Source organism: Macaca fascicularis, chromosome 4 (genome assembly GCF_037993035.2).
Source record: "Macaca fascicularis isolate 582-1 chromosome 4, T2T-MFA8v1.1".
Taxonomy (NCBI): Eukaryota; Metazoa; Chordata; class Mammalia; order Primates; family Cercopithecidae; genus Macaca; species Macaca fascicularis.
The window spans coordinates 114,459,302-114,477,915 of NC_088378.1; the positions used below are offsets into that span (position 1 = coordinate 114,459,302).

Genomic DNA, 18,614 nt, shown 5'->3' on the forward strand with positions numbered 1-18,614 from the left:
AACCTGGGAGGCAGAGGTTGCAGTGAGCCAAGATCGCGCCACTGCACTCCAGCCTGGCGACGGAGTGAGACAAAAAAAAAAAAAGTGTTTGACTTTTACAAGCCTAAATCACCCCTCATCACAGAGGCTGCAACTGTTTACCAGTTTATACATGATAAAATGATGGGGCTGACTCTGTCGTTATATTCTGTGAAATAATGGGTTGAGTATTTAAAGTGATGATGAGCACTCCAGGAACAATGAAAAGGAGAAGAAAAATCAGCGTGATAAATCAGGAGGCCAAAATAAATGCACATCACTCCCCTGATGACAACCGGTTATTAAGCAAGAAAGCTATCACAAAAATGAAATTCATGGCTTGGTGTCATTATAAATACACACTAAAGAAGGCTTCAGGTACTGCACCACCCAACACTGCAGAAAACACTAAAATACTTCCATAGCAACTATCACTAAGGACATCATTAGGATGCTGAAAATGTAAAAGAGGAAAAAAGAGCCAATAAATGGGGACAAGCAAGATTATTTCCCTGGTAGAATGAAGCCCATTGTTCACTCTCAAAAGACATAAATATTTAACCACCCAAGGCAAGCTATAATCAGCTATTTCAGTTAGCCAAACCCATCTTCCTGATATATAGTGTTTCCAAAAAATAAAGGAACTCACAAATGCATGTACCAGGCTGGTGGCAGCATTCTCTAGTCTAAAAGATTAGTCGTGAGTCAGGAGGGGAGGGTGTAAGCCTCAGCCCGGTCACTTAGTACCTATCAAACCTATTATGGGACATGTAGGTATTGTCAGGGACACAAAAGTGAATCAGAAATAGATTCTGTCCTTGGGCTGTTCAGTGTTATAGGGGGAGATAGATGTGATAGATGTCAAAAGAGAAATAAGATTGTTGCTATTCAATTTTAGAATCTTATTGCAGGGTGTTATGGGTGGAATGGCACCCCCCAAGAAGGTATGTTGAAATCCCAACTCTCAGGACCCCAGAATGTGACCTTATTTGGAAATAGGGCCTTTGCAGATATAATCAAGTTAAATGAGGTTACTAGAGTGGGCCTTAATCCACTATGACTGATGGCCTCATAAGAGAAGAGAATGCCACGTGGAAACAAAGACACACAGGGAGAAGATGACTGTGCAACAACAGAGGCAGAGATTGGAGTGAAACAGCTGTAAGCCAGGGAACACCAAGGATTGCCGAGAGCCACCAGAAGCTGGGAAGGGGCAAGGAAGGACTCTCCCTACAGCCTTCAGAGAGAGGATGGCTCTACCAATGTCTTGATTTCAAACTTCCAGCCTCCAGAACTGTGAGAGAATAAATTTTCGTTGTTCTTGGTATATTATAACCATAGCCCTAAGAAGCGAATACAGAGGCAAAGAGTAATCTCATCCTACTGGGATTAGGGCCAGGTTTCTGGTAAGAGATGACATATAAATTGAACTTTGAAGAACTTATACCATCTAAATGGTAGGAAATGTGGTTTCCTATTTACGTGATGATTCTCATCATCTGTTGAGAATCCACCATGTGCCAGGTATTGCACTAGGAGTCATTCATATATAAACGGATTGGACTCTGGCTTATATACAGAAGTCATCTAGACCTCACCTCCCTCCTTGACCCTCCCCCTTCTATCCCACAGTGGTTGATATGTATAAAATGTTTAGTTTAGTAAATAGAAGAGGAAGATTGGTTTAGGGGCTGGGAGAGCTGTGAAGGGAAGAGGGGAAAAGGGTGAAGCAGAGGGCAAAGCATCTATTCCCTTTCTGACCTCCTTCTAGAAAGATGGTGGAAGCAGTTTCCAGAACCTCTATGAGTTGTTTTGTTTACATGTGAAATCAGCTGAGGAAATAGTCAAAGAGACTCTCAGAGGCTCTAGGCACGAGCCTAGCATATTTGGGGCTGAGCCAGGGAGGGACATTCTCCTCTCTGCACCACAGAGGCCAAATGGAGGCTTCCCAAGGACAAGACTCTTTGGGAACACTAAGAGGCAACACCCTTGGCATGGGCTATGTTCTCATGATGGACAGTGACCCTGGAAAAGTTTCAGCCTTGGCAAAGCCTCAGCAAGTGGCCCTGCAAGCAGAAGCTGGACATGTGGGAGCTGGGGCAGAAGCAAAATAACAAGGCAGAAGACCATGGCAACTGCAAAAGAAAGACTAGTGAGCAGGGGAACTTCTTCAGAAACTTCTAGAAATAACTGGAAATACTTTGAAGGGGGTTCATTTCTTTCAGTCAAGTAGGAAGGGGATTTATGCCATAAATATTGGTATGTGAAAAAAAGACAACTGGCAGATGAGGCCCGGAACACATGGGTCAGGCACAGATTTCTAATATATCCAACTGAAATTCATCATTATCCCCTTTCCACTTTACCAGCAAGAAAACTGAAGCTCGGGAGGTTAAATAACTTTCCCAGCCAGTAACTCTGTAAGTGACTGAATCGGAAATAAAACCATGTCTGTCTGCCAGTAAAGCCAGTACTCTTTCTACTATACCACACTGTTGATCTGGGCAACAGTAGGGAAAATTTGACACTTGCAAGGAGCTTGGAAAAGAACATAGTAGGTCAGGGTTCTAGCCAGGGTCCTGGCAGAAAACAGAACTCTAGCCAAATTATTCAAATGAAGGGACTTTAACAAAGATACTACTGACATAGCTGGGGGCAGGATTAAGGGAATTAGCAAGGGATGTTGAGACACCCAGAGACCAGCAACAGAAGGAAACCACTCCTAGAGAGACCTAGTGAGAGCTGGTGAGACCTACAGCCACAGAAGACAGGCCACCAGCAGAATCTATAATGGTGGAGGGAGCCTGCCAGAGAGTTGACTCCAAAGCAGAGAGGGAGTGGGGAAAAATAACACAACCTTTCCTTTCATCTCCCAGTCTCCTGCTGCCACCACCATTGGCTGCGCCCCCACCTGGAAACCAGCTATCAAGGGAGCCTGGGGCAATAGGTGGCAGGAATCAGAGACTCCTGGAAATAGAAGAGGAGGAGGACATTGCCATGGAGAGCAGAGAAGTTGAGGCCATGTGCTAGGCTTGTCCTCTTTTGCTCTTAGATTTATTCTCTGTCCCCATTCTACCCTGTTCGTATCACAGAGAATTACTTTTTCCTTGTTCCTTTGCCCTCTGGTTTCCGGGTCAGTTCAGCCATTGGATGGCCCTGAAGAGAGAGCAGAAAGGAAGAAGCTGGGTATTTCTCCTCACTTCTCTCAGCTTCAAGTATTGTCTCTGGCAGCAGCCATCTCTTCTATGGACCCAGCTCTTGCTCCAAGAGTTTCTGTGGTTCCAGCTTCTCCCTGGTGGCCTGGCTCCTTTTGTCCCTTAAGCTTTAGGCAGTGGTAGTAGCTTTCTGCTCTTGATAATCTCAAGGATACCTTACTCTCCCACTTTAGGCTTCTTACCTTTGTCATCTCCTGGTATTAAATATCTTCTTTAAAATATCAAGAATATTTAGAATCCTGACTGATAGAGGAAACTCTCACATGGGAGAGCCTCAACCTTCCCAGAAAAGCATGAGGGGAATGAATATAAACATGACTTGCATATCATAAATATGGAAAAACTTCCATTGAATGCTGTGTGCCTATTCCCTCCTCTCACTGGGGCCACCAGTCCCTCAACCACCAGTGTTCTGGTCTACTTTTTAGCCTGGCTTGCCCTTCATATCCCTGGAAATCATGAACAATCATATCAGCAATATTCTATTAGAATTCTTGATTTTCCTGCTGACTTGTCCTTCTGCTATAGGTATTCTGTGAGTCCCTACCCTTAAGTACAATAAATTATCTATTTTCTCTCTTCCTGCTTTTTTTACTGGACAAAGGAACACTACCTGGCCAAGATTTCTTCTCCTGGGATGTTTATCTGCCCTGTTACTTACATCCATTGTGCCCATTTCTAACAACCATGCACCCATGGCTTTACTCAGAGTCCCTGGAATCCTTTCAGGTTCATGTAAACTTAAAATTTATGCAAAGGAAATCCACTAAGGATTGGAGACCAAAAAACAAATGTATGACATCATGCTATAATTTCATACACAGAGAATTATTTTAAAAATGGAATGGGTTCATAAAAATGAAATAAATTGCTGATATGTAAAACCCATCATAGAAAAATCAGTATGTTATTAAAACGGTTATTCATAAAATAATTCACCACATTTTTCACTTTAGAATACCAAACCCCCACTATGCATTTGGAATTTAATTCAATTTACAAAGTTTCCATTTGCCCACAACTCTTCAGGACCACATGCCTTTTCCAACTCAAATATATTTCAAGGTCCAATATCAATGGTTTAGATATATATTAAGACATGTCAGACAGAGATTCTGTCTGCTCCACTATATGCTTTTGTTTTTGGAGCTGGGATGCAGTTTAATCTACTTGTTAAACACAAAGATGTGATAGATTGCATTATTGGTTCTGATTCTTTCCTATACTGTATCTGTGCCCTTCACCATTGACTTTGGAGTCCCTCTCATGTTGAAGGCTAGATTTCATGGAGTAGTTATTGAGGAATGCTCTTGGAAACAGCCATTTTAAGGGAATGAGGGAAGCAAGATTGAGGCAGAGAAAAATGGGACTAATTTAGTTGCAACCCAGGCCTCACCCAATCCTATGGGAAGCTCTGATGCTAGGATAGCCCTTCAGAGATGTCTTGAATTGAGGTAAGGGGTCAGACCTCATACTCATATCTGACTAGTCTTTGGATATGGCTTGACCATGGGGGCACCCTTGGGCAAAGCAGTGCCCTTCAGCTGAGGACAATTCCTGGTGGGCAGTGGGATGGGGACTCCAGGGTGAGGGTGGAGGTGAGAGGATGGGAGTCAGTGGACTTGGTGAGCCATCATCAGCAAGCAATATTCCTAGCAGCTGATAAAGTAAGTGCCTTGGTTCTGGAAAGGGACCAGGAAGTGCACCTCAGCATCTACAACATTCCACAAAGGTGAAGTATATCTCAGTTGGGCACAGTGGTGCACACTTGTAGTCCCAGCAATGCAGGATGATCCCTTGAGCTCAGGCATTTGAGTACAACCTAGTCAACAGTCAGATCCTTATCTCTTAAAAAAAAATGAGGTGTGTCTCTTTGCTCGTTGACATTAGGCTCAGCCTTGTAACTTGCCTTGACCAACAGGATGAGGCAGAAATTAGTGCACCAGTTCCAAGCCTAGGCCTTGAGAGACCTTGCATATTTCCAATTTTCTTCTTACACATGTCCAGGGTAACCTACTGGTCCCAGGAGGAAGATGAGAGGCATATAGAGCAGAGCTACCCCAGCCACCTAGCCTAGCCCAGCTTAAATCAGCCAACCCCAAGATGACTCATAGATCCTACTGGTCTTGTGTGATGTGGTTTGTTATGCATTGATAGCAAGGCAATACAATAGGCTCAGACTCAATAGTAAGGTCTGTTCCAGTGCCATGTACTTCTGGCTTGTGACCTACTTGTGACCTTCAACAATTTTCCCAACCTTTCTTCTAAACCTCAGATTTATCCTCGATATAGAAATAATCATGTCTGCTTTATGATGTTGCTATAATATAGCCATGTGTTTACCATGGTACATGGCAACTTAGAAGCACTGAATTACTATAAGTTATGGTCAATATTTATATTATATTTTATTTCTAGGTGCAAAAATCCTGTAACTAGAAGATATTGCTGGCAAAGGGAAATAGCAAAACATAGGTCAGTCTCCATTGCTTTCCCATCCTTGAGGCTGCTCCTATCCTGCTCTCTGCCCTCCAAGAGTCTAAGGTCTGGGAGTGGAGGAGATGGTAGAGTTGAGTCTAGCAACTATATGGTAAATTGGAGTATCAGCCCTCTGAGTTCTAGGACTATTGAGCCAAAGATAATATCAGATGGAAGAGGGAAAAAAGAACAGGGGATAGATACCCTTAGTCTTACTCTGGCCTTTTTCTGTGGGTTCTAGGCTCTTGGGCTTTCTTAACTTTGCATAAGATGGTGTCCTAACAGGTCAAGAATGGCCTGCAGTGGAGGGGTGAGTGGGTTGAGTTGGGGGCTGGGGGGCCCTCACTGTGCAACCACTTCAAACATTACTGTAGGTGGAGAATTTTCACTTACTGAAACTCTACTGCCAAGTTTTGGCAGGGTGCTTGGCTTTTGTTCTCTTCCTTTTAAAGCTGACAAGGAAAAACAAAGTGCAGAAATGGTGTTAACCAAATAAAGAGACACTATGCCTTTTTTTTTAAACCTCATTTGCGTCAGAAAATCCATTCCCAGATGAGGCATAACTAGACAAGACTGCACATATCCCACATCTTACAAGAGAAAGTTTTATGGGCAGCCCTCATATTTTACGGGTTCAAGCCATGGTTCTAAAGGAGTTGAGACTGAAAATCTTCACGTCTCTATCTCCAAAATCTTAATGGTAGCACTCTACTCCCAATTGTTATGTTATTTCATTTTAAACATGGGTGGAACTCACAGTCGAATGTCTTGTTTCTTCACTTCCCAAATTCCTAAAACAGCTACTCTTTGTTTTTAATGGTGCTGGGGGAAAAAAAAAAAAAAGAGAGAGAGAGAGGAGAAAAAGGAAAACAGTACATTCCTGAAACATTACAAAAGACCAGCAGATGAGAATCAAATGCAGCATACTGGAGAGAATCCTGGGGAAGGACTAAGGCAGGGCTGCTCAAACTTGTGCTCTGAGACAACTTAACAAAAGAGGAGGACAAAATAATAACCCTTGGGATATCTAGAAATATAAATGAAAATGAAAATAGCTAACATTAGGGAGCATTCACTATGAATCACCCACTGTTCCAACATTTAACATATACTTGTCATTTAATTCTCATGATAACTCTATGAGGCAGATGATATTATTCCCATTTTACAGATGAGAAACTGAGACACAAAAAGGTTAAGCAACTTGCCCCAGGGCACACAGTTAGAAAAGGGAGGAGCTAGGTTTCAGTCTTGCCCCAAAGCCTATGGTTTCAACCACAGGTTGCCATGAGTAGTTTACCACCAGTTCAAAATTCCATTAAAGTTGTGCCTTAAAAATGCCTACAGTCCAGGTGTAATGGCTCATGCCTGTAATCCCAGTACTTTGGGAGGTCGAGGCGGGTGGATCACCTGAGGTCGGGAGTTCGAGACCAGCCTGACCAACATGGAGAAACCCTGTCTCTACTAAAAATACAAAATTAGCCGGGTGTGGTGGTGGGTGCCTGTGATCCCAGCTATTCAGGAGCCTGAGGCAGGAGAATCGCTTGAACCCAGGAGGTGGAGGTTGCGGTGAGCCGAAATTGCGCCATTGCCCTCCAGCCTGGGCGACAAGAGCAAGATTCCGTCTCAAAAAAAAAAAAAAAATGCCTACAGATATTTTATTCTGTTCCATAGTACTTTCTTTTTTCTTTTAAGATAAAAAATACTTCTTTCAAAGATTTTCATCTACATTTTTCAGTGTCCTGCTTTCACTTTCTCTTCAAGTAAATCTTCAAGGAGAACTCTTGCTTCAAGAAGGTACACCAGTTGTTTCTTGTGTGCCCAGATTGAGAAGCACTGGCCCAGGGTGACTAGTTGGCCCAAGAAAAACAAAAATACCTATGTTATATCTGTCAGAATTAATCCGGCCAATTAACCAAATAGATAAGAAAGATTAAGTCCCCCCCGGCCCCGCAATGTCAAGGCAACTGAAACTAAAGGGTTATGGCTAAAATGGAATTGAACAAAATAGGTTAATTGGGTAATTTAGCAGTAGGTAGGAGACTAGACTAGCACACCAGTTAGACAGATGAAATTCACCATGGCTACACTCAAAATAAGCATAAGCCTTGAAAATAAGGCAGAGCATCTGATGAGCAGGATATTTTTAGTTTGGACTAAGATGTAAGAACGTGTGTGTGTGTGTGTGTGTGTATGTGTGTGTGTGTGTGTGTGTGTAAGAGAAAGAGAGAAAGCTTGGAGAAGAAACAAAAGTCTGCTTTTGTTAGAAAAAATAATGCAATCCAATGGAGAAAAAGCACAGAATTTAGGGCCAATTAAATCATAAGTTAGAATATTATATCTAATTCTATATAATAATGTGACTTGAGTTATTTTATCAAGTCTAAGACACCGTAAATGATAACATTCATACAAATTTCAACGATTTAAAGTATTTTTAAATTTGATCTTATAATGGAAGAAATACAATAACTATTGCCAATTGCAAAATGAAGATAATACATAATATAGCCCTGCAGGGTGATGGTGAGGGGTAAATGAGGTAGCATATGCCTGACATATGGTAGGGCCTCAGGAAATACAAGTATTATTATTTCTATCACCTTTGGCCAAAAACAAGTTAATTGTCTTTTTCCCCCAAATAATATTTTATTTTTGCTGTTTTGCTACACAATTTTACATTGCAAAAGGTGCAGGTACTTACCTCATCACAACCGTAATCAGTATGCTGATGGATAAAGCAAGACAGTATTTATCCTTCCAAGATTTTTCTATGCTTGTACATCTAATGTGTGTGTGTGTGTGTCTAAATTGCTTTTAAAAATTTGTTTGCTCGCATTTGAGCCCCCTTAGGGCATTTCACACTGCACTGTGTAACAGATAAAGACTCACACTAGAGGAGACATAATTCATTAATTCTCTTTTTAAAAAGTGCTTGGTGCTATCAATGAAATGAATATAAATTATGCCATTCCTATACTTAAGGGCTTAAAAAAGTCTAGTAGTGTCTTATTCATATTTGCATCTGCCATAACAGCCTTGAAGTTTTTTATGATCATTCTAACTAGATGTTCTCTTTCCTACCTTTACAAGTTCATGAATTTCTGTATTATGCTTATGATTTAAATGGGACATTGCTGCATACTGTGGTTATTTATGTTTACATCTTACCAACTTTATCACTCCCTCCCCAACCAGTGTAAAAATGGAAAAGGCAGGTTGTGGCAATGACCCAGCATTGATCATTGGAAATAGGATGGAAATATAGGGATGCAAGTAAATTGAGAGTAATTCTTTCTTTTTTTTGAGACGGAGTCCCACTCTGTCACCCAGGCTGGAGTGCAGTGGTGTGATCTCGGCTCACTGCAAGCTCCACCTCCTGGGTTCATGCCATTCTCCTGCCTCAGCCTCCCGAGTAGCTGGGACTACAGGCATCTGCCACCACGCCCAGCTAATTTTTTGTATTTTTTTTAGTAGAGACGGGGTTTCACCATGTTAGCCAGGATGGTCTCGATGTTCTGACCTTGTGATCTGCCCGCCTCGGCCTCCCAAAGTGCCGGGATTACAGGCCTGAGTCACCACACCCGGCCCAATGGACAGTAATTCTAATAATCAACTCTGGATTCCAGGCAGTATAGAGAAGGTCTAGAAGCCAAGAAGAGATCAAAAGGTGAATTAAATAAAGAAATCGAGGCGACCAAACTGTTTCGGACCAAGCCGAGGGTCAGGCTACCTATTCTTGCAGCCCAATAATGAAGAGAGTTTATTTTTGTAACTGGGTACAAGGAAAAGACCTGGAAAGTATCGCTAGGCCAACTCCAAGTTACAAAGTCTTCCAGAGCTTATATACCTTCTAAGCTATCTGTCTGTGTGTTAGTGTGCATTCATCTAAAGACGTAAGTGATTAACTTCTTCTAATCCATACCTAAGATCCGAATCCTGAAGACCTTCCTCTGGAGCCTCAGTAAATTTACTTAATCCTAATGGGTCCAGGTGCTGGGTGATTACCCTTATCTTCTCTCTTGCTAAATCATGGAGGTTTGGGGAGTTTCTTCAGACCCCCAATAAACTTGTTTGTGGAGGTCTGGGGAGTTTCTTCAGACCTCCAATAAAACTTGTTCAATCCTAAATGGGTCCTGTTAAGAATTCATTTGTTATCTTGTCACACTTCAAGGCCCAGGAAAGGCCTGGGCAAAACTTTTGGTGGGCTTTTGTTACATTCCAGCCTTTGTATAAGGGCACGGGCTCTATCAGCTTTTAATATTTAACTTGGCCACTCCATCAGTGCTGAAACAGCTGTTCCAGACCTGGCCTGCCACAAAACTGTCCTTGTGCTCAAAGAACAGGTGAAATTGTGGTGAGGAAGTGTGAGAATTGGAAGGAGTGGAATTTAGGGTTACAGAGAAGTTGGAGTAGCAAAGGAAACAGTGGGCTTGTTGCCATAATATCTTCCAAAAGTGTATATATGTGGCGACTGGGCTGTTAGTTGGAGAGTGCATGGTATAGGTTATTGACAGGGGATGCAAAGGAAGTTGAGCATTTTCATCAGTAATGATGTAGAACAATGATTCTCAAAGTGTGGTTGCCAGATCAGCAGCATGAATGTCACCTAGGAACTTGTTAGAAATGAAATTCTAGGCTCTACTCCAAACCCAGTGAATCAGAAATGAGGATGGAACTCAGAAATCTGTGTTTTAACAAGCCCTCCAAATGATGATGTTCACTAAAGTTGGACAACTGTTGGTTTAGAAGTTGTAGTGCAGACAGCTGAACAACAGCTCACCACCTAGCCATCATCATCACCACAACAACGTCATCACAGCAATGTCTTTGGTAACCTGTGAGATTGGGATTTCAATTAAAGCCAAAACTAGAAGGAGCATTAAGGCTAAGAAGCAAAAGGCAACTTTTCCACTTTCCAACTTTCTCTGGAGGCATAGAGAAATCTGTTTACAATAATAGCACAAGGGTTTCAGAGGCAGCCCTGAATGCTGACTCTCCTCCTATCCTAAGTCTTTGTGTGGGCTCAGACTTCCTTGTTAGAAACTAGAGACAGGAGAATATAGGGAGAGTAGTTGCATTAATAATTATAATATCAATATTTCATAATAACCATGATTACACTATTGATAGTTTTATATATATATAATTAGTAACCGTTAATCCAGGTTCAATCATAAAAACCACCAAGAGGACGAGCTCCATGACCTCAGTGCAGAGGGTGGGAGCAGCCCTCTGCACAGTTACAGTACCAGGTAGAACAGATAGAGTCACGTGGACTAATGATTTTCCAGTTATCCTTAGACTTAACCAAAATCAGGCCAGTAGCATATTAACAAGCCCACCAGATCCAAGAAGCATTAAAGTTTCTGAATTGGGTATAAACTTTCTGATTTAAAGACCGTAGTTTATAGTCTTGCACTCATGATCTCCTCCTTGCTCTGATCCAAAACCTTCCAAAACTGCCTCTGAGATCATTCTCTAAATGGAGCTACCATTTAGAGATACCACAGATCACTTTAGCCCTGATTACGCTTTGCCCCTAACTACTGTTTTGTTTTTTTTTTTGACTTGCACGTTGTTTTTCTCAGGAAATTGAGGAGGGGACCCTGAAACTCAAACAACTGGGAATGGTGCCTACAGAGTTAATTATAGTTGAACACTCTCCTTTCCCTGGCTAAACTTCAGCTTTGTTCTTGGCTCTCTGCACTCCTGAGTCACAGGAATGTAAACACAGGGAACCTCCTCCTCTTTATCTTGTCTGTTTCTTTCAATGTCGCCCTTATTCTAATATTTCTATTTCTAACAACTACTAAACCCAATACCTTTCTTTTCTTCCATAAACAGATCTGCTTTCTGATCAATACAACCCACAGTGGAAAAGGCAACAGGATGAGATGAGGCATCCATAATGAGAGGTTCAAGGATTGAAAAAGAACAGAGCTGCAGTGAGAATGCCAGTTTGGCCAATTTATTAACATGCATGTCAGTACAGAGTTGCAATTAAGAAGGCAAGAGCGAGGCTGGGTGCAGTGGCTCATGCCTGTGATCCCAGCACTTTGGGAGGCTGAGGCAGGCAGACCACCTGAGGTCAGGAGTTCGAGATCAGCCTGGCCAATATGGCGAAACCCTGTCTCCACTAAAAATACAAAAAATAGCCAGGCGTGGCGGCATGTGCCTGTAATCCCAACTACTTGAGAGGCTGAGGCAGTAGAACCGCTTGAACCCAGGAGGCAGAGGTTGCAGTGAGCCAAGATTGCACCACTGCACTCCAGCCTCGGCGACCAAGCAAGACTGCGTCTCAAACAAACAAACAAAAAAAAGAAGGCGAGAGCTTGGAAACTCAAGAGACTACAGTTCCAAAATTAGATTAGCTGTGTCATCTTGGAAATAATAATAGTAACTATCTCATAGGCTTGTTGTGGGATTAAATAATGCATATAAAAGTGAATAGCAGAGTTCCCAGTACATAGCGAGCCTCAATAAATGGTAACTCGGAGTTTGCATTTCTTGTGAGTAAATGACACATTCTGTAGACCAATTAAAGACAATGCTCATCACAGAATCAAGAGATAAATGAAGATTTCCTTCTATAAACATACATGTATTCCTGAGGAAGGAGAGATTATTAAGTTTTTGGATAGGATTAAGAAAGGAATACAGTCAGCATTATATTGTGATTAATTCAAAGGGCAAATAAGACATAGTCTTCATCTTCAATGGGGCAAGATATGGAGTTCGAAAAGCTGAAAATTAATGCAAGGCAACTGTACAAGCAAGCCTAAAGATTGCTTGATTGATTGAATCAAGTCATGAAGGAATTCAGAACTCAAGAATAATTAATTAAGAGTGTAGTTAATTAAGGGCATCTTCACCAAACAGGTGAAATTGGAAGGAAGTTTACAGTTGAATTTTAGAAGGAAAGTTGATAAGCTACTGTAATAACCTGGATGCTGCCCCTAAGAAAGCAGGAAATATGCATTCTGATGAGAAAATAATAAAGCTGGTGGGAAAGAAGAAGACTGGATGATTTTCTTCAAATATGTGAAGATCTAATATATGAACTAAAAATGTCTGCTCGAATAATGTATCTTTTAATGGGATCTGCCCAGCTCATTTCCCCTTCTGTATAAATGGCCCCAACCCATAAGAATGACTACTGCACCTGCGTTTGATGTACGTAACTTATGCCTCCCCAGTGTCAGTTAATAGAACCAAGGGAAATCATCTGATCCAAGCTAGGCAGTCAGATTTTGTCTTCTAGAAATTTGAGACTGATTCAACAGAGGAGTCAAAAACCTAGGGGATGACTGATCCACTAAATGAAAGAGACCTGAGCCACCAAATGACTGCACAGGCAGAGAACATCCCTGCCAACCTGCATTAGACAGACACAGCAAGAAATGAACCTTTATTGTGGTAGGCTGCTGAGATTTGGGAGTTGTTTGTAACTGCGGTTCACCTACCTCAACTAATACAGTAAGTTAGAATATATGTCACCTCTAAATATCTCTTCAAACTTTAGATTTATTGATAAAAGTAAGATTTTTTTAAAAATCTTGTCTATAAATGATCTGTAAATGGATCAAGGAGAGAAAGGAAATGGAGGCATAGAACTCAAGTTACAAATCTGACACAGAAATTTAGCTTCAATGTAATAGGAGCCTGAGTTTGGGAGCAGGAAAGAAACAGAAAAGAAGACATGGCTGGGAGGAATATTATAAGAGAGAAATAAAAACAACCACAGGTTGAGTATCCTTCATTTGAAATGCTTGGGACAAGAAGTGTTTCAGATTTATGATTTTTTTCAGATTTTGGAATGTTTGCGTTATATCAGTTGAGAATCACAAATCTAAAAACCCCAAATTTGACATGCTGCAATGAGCATTTCCTTTGGACATCATATCGATGCTCAAAAAGTTTTTAATTTTGGAGCATTAAGGATTTGGGGTTTTAAGATTTGGGATGTTCAACCTGTAATTCGATGTGATGAGTGAAAAGGGGAAGGAGTCAGATACTACTTCATCTTGTACCACTCCTTGCTTGCCCACCAAGTTCCTGTTGCTTTCAGTATCTTGAACCCACTGAGCCATCTCCCACCTCAGGATATTTACTCATTCCCTTCCTTCTGTCTGCAATTATTTTACTCCTTGTTTTCATGTGGCTAACTAACTGTTGCCTATTCTGAGGTCTCCACACAAATGTCACTTTCAGAAAGTTGTCCTCCTTGACTCCTCAATCTAAATTATGTCATCATGCTTTTCATACCCCCCCCCCCGATTTTTCTTTCACAGTATTTATTATAAGTTACTGCTTAATTTGTAATTTTATATATCTATATCTATGTAGGCATTTGTTTATTTGAAGTCGATTTGTTCACTTGAATTATAAGTATCATAAGGATAGTGGTCATGTCTCTTTTATTTTACATTTTATACCCAATGCCCAGCACAGTACCTGACACTAGTAAATACCTAATACATATTTTCTCAGTAAGTGAATGAATAAACTCCTAGATTTCAAATCTGAAGCACTAGAAAAATGACACATATTGTCTGAATCGGTGTTCGCATATTGGAGAAATACCAGTATTTGTAAAACCAAATAATTAAAGACTTAGGGAATGAAAAACCAGGCAAGGAACATCAATTGTCTGGTGCAGTGTCCAGGCACACAGGACTAGGTCAATAAACAAACAATTGTTCCATTCCTCCATCTCTCAGGATGTGTGCTCCAAACCACCAGATGAACAATCTAAGCCACTGTGGAACTTGCACCAACACAGGAAGACACACATTTAGATACTGGTCTTCCCAATAGCAGGAAGGCCAAGAACTAGTTCAGGCAGAGTGTAGTAATGCCAGGGGTGTCAGGCTCATGGCAGAGCAACACTCCACCTTGCAGTCACAATATTCCATTTAAATTCTTCCCTCAGGTCTAGGTCCTTAAACTCAGTGTGCCGTCTCCAGTCTCCATCCAATTTGTAGCTCCAAGCCTTTGACCAGCACGTTAGCATAGGTATTCTTTTCTTGTTTTTTGTTTTTGTTTGTTTGTTTGTTTGTTTGTTTTTGAGACGGAGTTTCTCTCTTGTTACCCAGGCTAGAGTGCAATGGCATGGTCTCGGCTCACTGCAACCTCTGCCTCCCGGGTTCAAGTGATTCTCCTGCCTCAGCCTCCTGAGTAGCCAGGATTACAGGCACGCACCACCACGCCAGGCAATTTTTGTGTTTTTAGTAGAGAAGGGGTTTCACCATGTTGGTCAGGCTGGCCTTGAACTCCTGATCTCAAGTGATCCACCTGCCTCAGCCTCCCAAAGTGCTGGGATTACAGGCATGAGCCACCATGCCCAACCTAACCTGGGTATTCTTTATGTCACATTAGATAACCTATAACCCATCTTGGCAAACCTGACCCTACTTGGACTGGGCAGTTTTATGCTGTGCTTACCCTCAATCTAAGCTAGTCTAAGTCTTGAAACAAGTAATCCGACTAAAGACTTCTTTCTTCCACATCTGACCTAATATTCATAATAAAGAAAAATTGCTCTGCAAATATGTAGGGGGAAATATGCTTTTTTACAGAAGCAGGGAAGGAAAGGAAGAGCTAGTTCAGATTTTCACTCCTTACAAAATGTTCACATTATTACATGCAAGCATGTCACATCCTAGAAGCAAATGTTTTGGGAGAGGAATTATTTTTAAAATTTTTTGGTGTCATAGTCTAACCTTTCAAATTTTCATGTTTTCGTAATTGTCCTTTGATCATGGTTCAAAGCTAACTAAATCTTTTTTTCCCCAGTATATTAAGGTGGCTTCAAAAGTGGGGCAGTGAGGTGGCCAGCAGTTCTGCAGAGAACAATGTGCTAAGCAAATTGACATGTGTGTTGTTCAATAAATTCTGTTATTTTGAAGTAATACATTAAGGATATTAAACGGAAATCACTAACCCACTGTAAGGTACGTTTCAAACATTGCATTTTATCTCAAACTGCTATTGAGGCAGGAGAATAGGGTCTGGAGCCAGGGAGCCTAAGGCTGATTCACGCTGACTGGATATCAGAGGCTACTCCCTTTTCAACCCCTCCTTTTGCCGAGGGGAAGTTGAAAAACGAAAGTACCTCTGACTGGTCCCCTCCTGCAACCAATCAGACTAGTTGTGGGCCTACTCTTCATTCTGATTGGTCCGTTCCAACAACCAATTAGACTGGTAGTGGGCCACTACTTTATTTGCATAGAATGAATGAACCAATGGGAAACCTCTAAACAGTATTTAAACCTCAGAAAATTCTATTACCTATGCTCTTAAGCCACTTGCTCAATCCGGCTCCCACCCTTTAGGTGTACTTTTGTTTAAAATAAATCTCTATTTTTGCTGCCTTGCTTTGTTTATGGGTTTTGTTCAATTATTTGTTCAAAACACCAAGAACCTGGACAACCATCCTCAACCGATAACACTATTAAATGAAAATTAAAGGAGTATAAGACTGAATCTAATATTGCTAGGAAAAGACAATTAGGTAAGTTAATAGCTGTGATTTATTGCTCTCTATGGCTAGCAAAATGAACTTGAAGATCTCTTTGTAATTTAAAGAAGTTGGCTCAATTTCAAACTGCTCCTACCATCTGTTTCCAGTGTTAACTTGCTGGGTGCCTGGGTACTCTTCTTCCTTGACCAACTCTCTGCCATTATAATTCAAAGTCACATGGAAATACACTTGGATACATCTGGTCATGCCACATGACTATGTAACATGTAATCCAAGATCTTATGCACATTCCTTAATTCCTCGCCTGGTCTCATTTTGATCATTGATACCTGATCCAATTATTTTTTGGCTAAATTCAAAATTCTAAAGCAAACATTGAATTATATGCTATATTAACTAACGTACTGTACTCAGTGTCTTGATTTTTCTTTAGTCTCATTATTTCTGGATTTCAGAATGAAACTCATGCTTACCCACTAGCTAGGGCTACAGACGTATCCAGAATGACAGAGTTTATTTTTAAAAGCCCAAATAGTAGGATTCCCTTCTAGGGGAAATCCTTTGAGTCATACAGAAATTAGTTACCAAAGGTTTCCAGACCATGTCAAAAGGAAACCTCAAGATTCTTTAAATTACTACTTGAAAATTTGTAGTGTCCAAAATGACAACCTAAGATAGGATTTTGATAGTGCCATGAAACACCTTCTCACACAGACCAACCACATAGAGAACATTTTCATCTCTTCTGCAGCACCTATAAATGTGAATTTATATTATTTCAGCAGTTTTTGCTATTTCTCATGGGTGCCTTTGACATTTATCTAGTGCTCAAAATACACCAAAAATAATTTTGCTCTGAATAAGCCTCAACTATAACTCTGTAATTTATTTCATAATACTTTTTAATCTTCCTTCAAAGCTTACTCATTGATGGATAATTATTAAGCACTTTTCAAATTCTTAAAATTATGTGTGGTATAAAACAGAGCCTTGAAATTTGACAAGCCCTAAAACTCATTACAATCTATCTAGGCCTGAGAAATGATGAATAATCATACACAACTCAGTCAATGTCACCGCTAGATGTAATGGCAATGAAGGAAGGCTAGCCTGAAAGGGATAAACCTAGTTGCCCAGCCGTGTGGGAGAGACAATGGATACCGTAGGTACAGGCAATCAAGAAATTTTAAGTCCAGGGAGATCATCTGGGACAGGAAGGAGCACAAGAGTACTCTATGGGCAGATGCAGAAACTGGCAGGTGAGAGAATCAGCAGGCAGTAGAAATGGTTATCTTGATAGACATTTACTCAGCTCTCCTTGCAATGGTGGGCTGCGCCTCCCTGTTCGAGCTGGTTGGTTATCACAGTGTTCTCTCTTCTCTCACCATTCCCCATTCACTTGGGTACAGGCATGGATTTATTAAACAGGCTTAGTTAGTCATAGTACCTACACCCTGATTAGTGCATCGGGGGTAACTGTGTGCTCTGGGGTTTTGAATTGTTGCAACACCATCCTGTCTTTCACTCCTGCTCCTCCCCCATCACAGATAGGATGGCGTATCTCCTGGAGACTGGAGAGGAGCTATTGGTAAGAGTTGGGCCAAAAGAAAACTGAGCCACTTTCTCTTTTCAGCTAAAGCACTTCTCCAGCTGTATTTCACTAACATCTTAGGAAACTTAGACACTAGCGTAGGTAGAATAGTATTATTTCTAGTTTCATAGCCATTTTCTGTTGGCCTCTGGGAGTTTTTAACTTCCCAGAGGTTATACAGGAACAAAGTAGTATAAGGTACATGTAAGTAGTTATACAGGAACAAAGAGAGTTGATCCCTTTGAAACATAGACCAAGGAAACATAATATCTTCTCCCCCATAAATGGCCTGCAGAACAAGTAACACAGGTTTCTATAACACATTTTGTTAACATTTAAATAAGTTATGGGAAGGAAGCTTAGAAAAAGAGAAAATAAAATAGTAATTTATAAGGAACTGGAGTTTCTTTACCGTGTTGAGATATATGATTTGTAGATATATAGACAAATAGATGGTTAGAGATGAATGTGATACAATAAGTGAGCAAGCACAAAAATAATAGGTCTGTTGGCACAAAATCAGAATTAGATTTGTATGTTTTCCATGACTAGGGTGACACTAATCATCTAATCTTTCTCAATAATTTGAAAACTCTAACTTTATATTAAAAATTCAATGTGCTGCCATTTTTAATCAGGTAATCCAAGTGCACTCTCATATCCCAAACCCCATCCCCTGCACTACCCCACCACCACTCCCTCCACCTCCACACTCCCTCCACCTCCACACTCTGGCACCAGAACCTTTACATCTGCAGGGACTCCTGATCTGATCATTATGTTCTTACTGAGCTGTGGTTTGATCCCTTCCTTTCCAGAGAAGAGG

At 40.9% G+C, this 18,614-nt stretch overlaps 1 long non-coding RNA gene across 1 annotated transcript; it reads left to right on the top strand.

Annotated features, from left to right (window-relative positions):
• The first annotated feature begins 887 nt into the window (after positions 1 to 887).
• Positions 888 to 4,074, top strand: LOC107129536 (uncharacterized). Its single transcript, XR_001490202.3, has 3 exons — positions 888 to 1,314; positions 1,949 to 2,170; positions 2,895 to 4,074. It is a non-coding gene; the product is annotated as an uncharacterized lncRNA (long non-coding RNA).
• Positions 4,075 to 18,614: the final 14,540 nt, after the last annotated feature.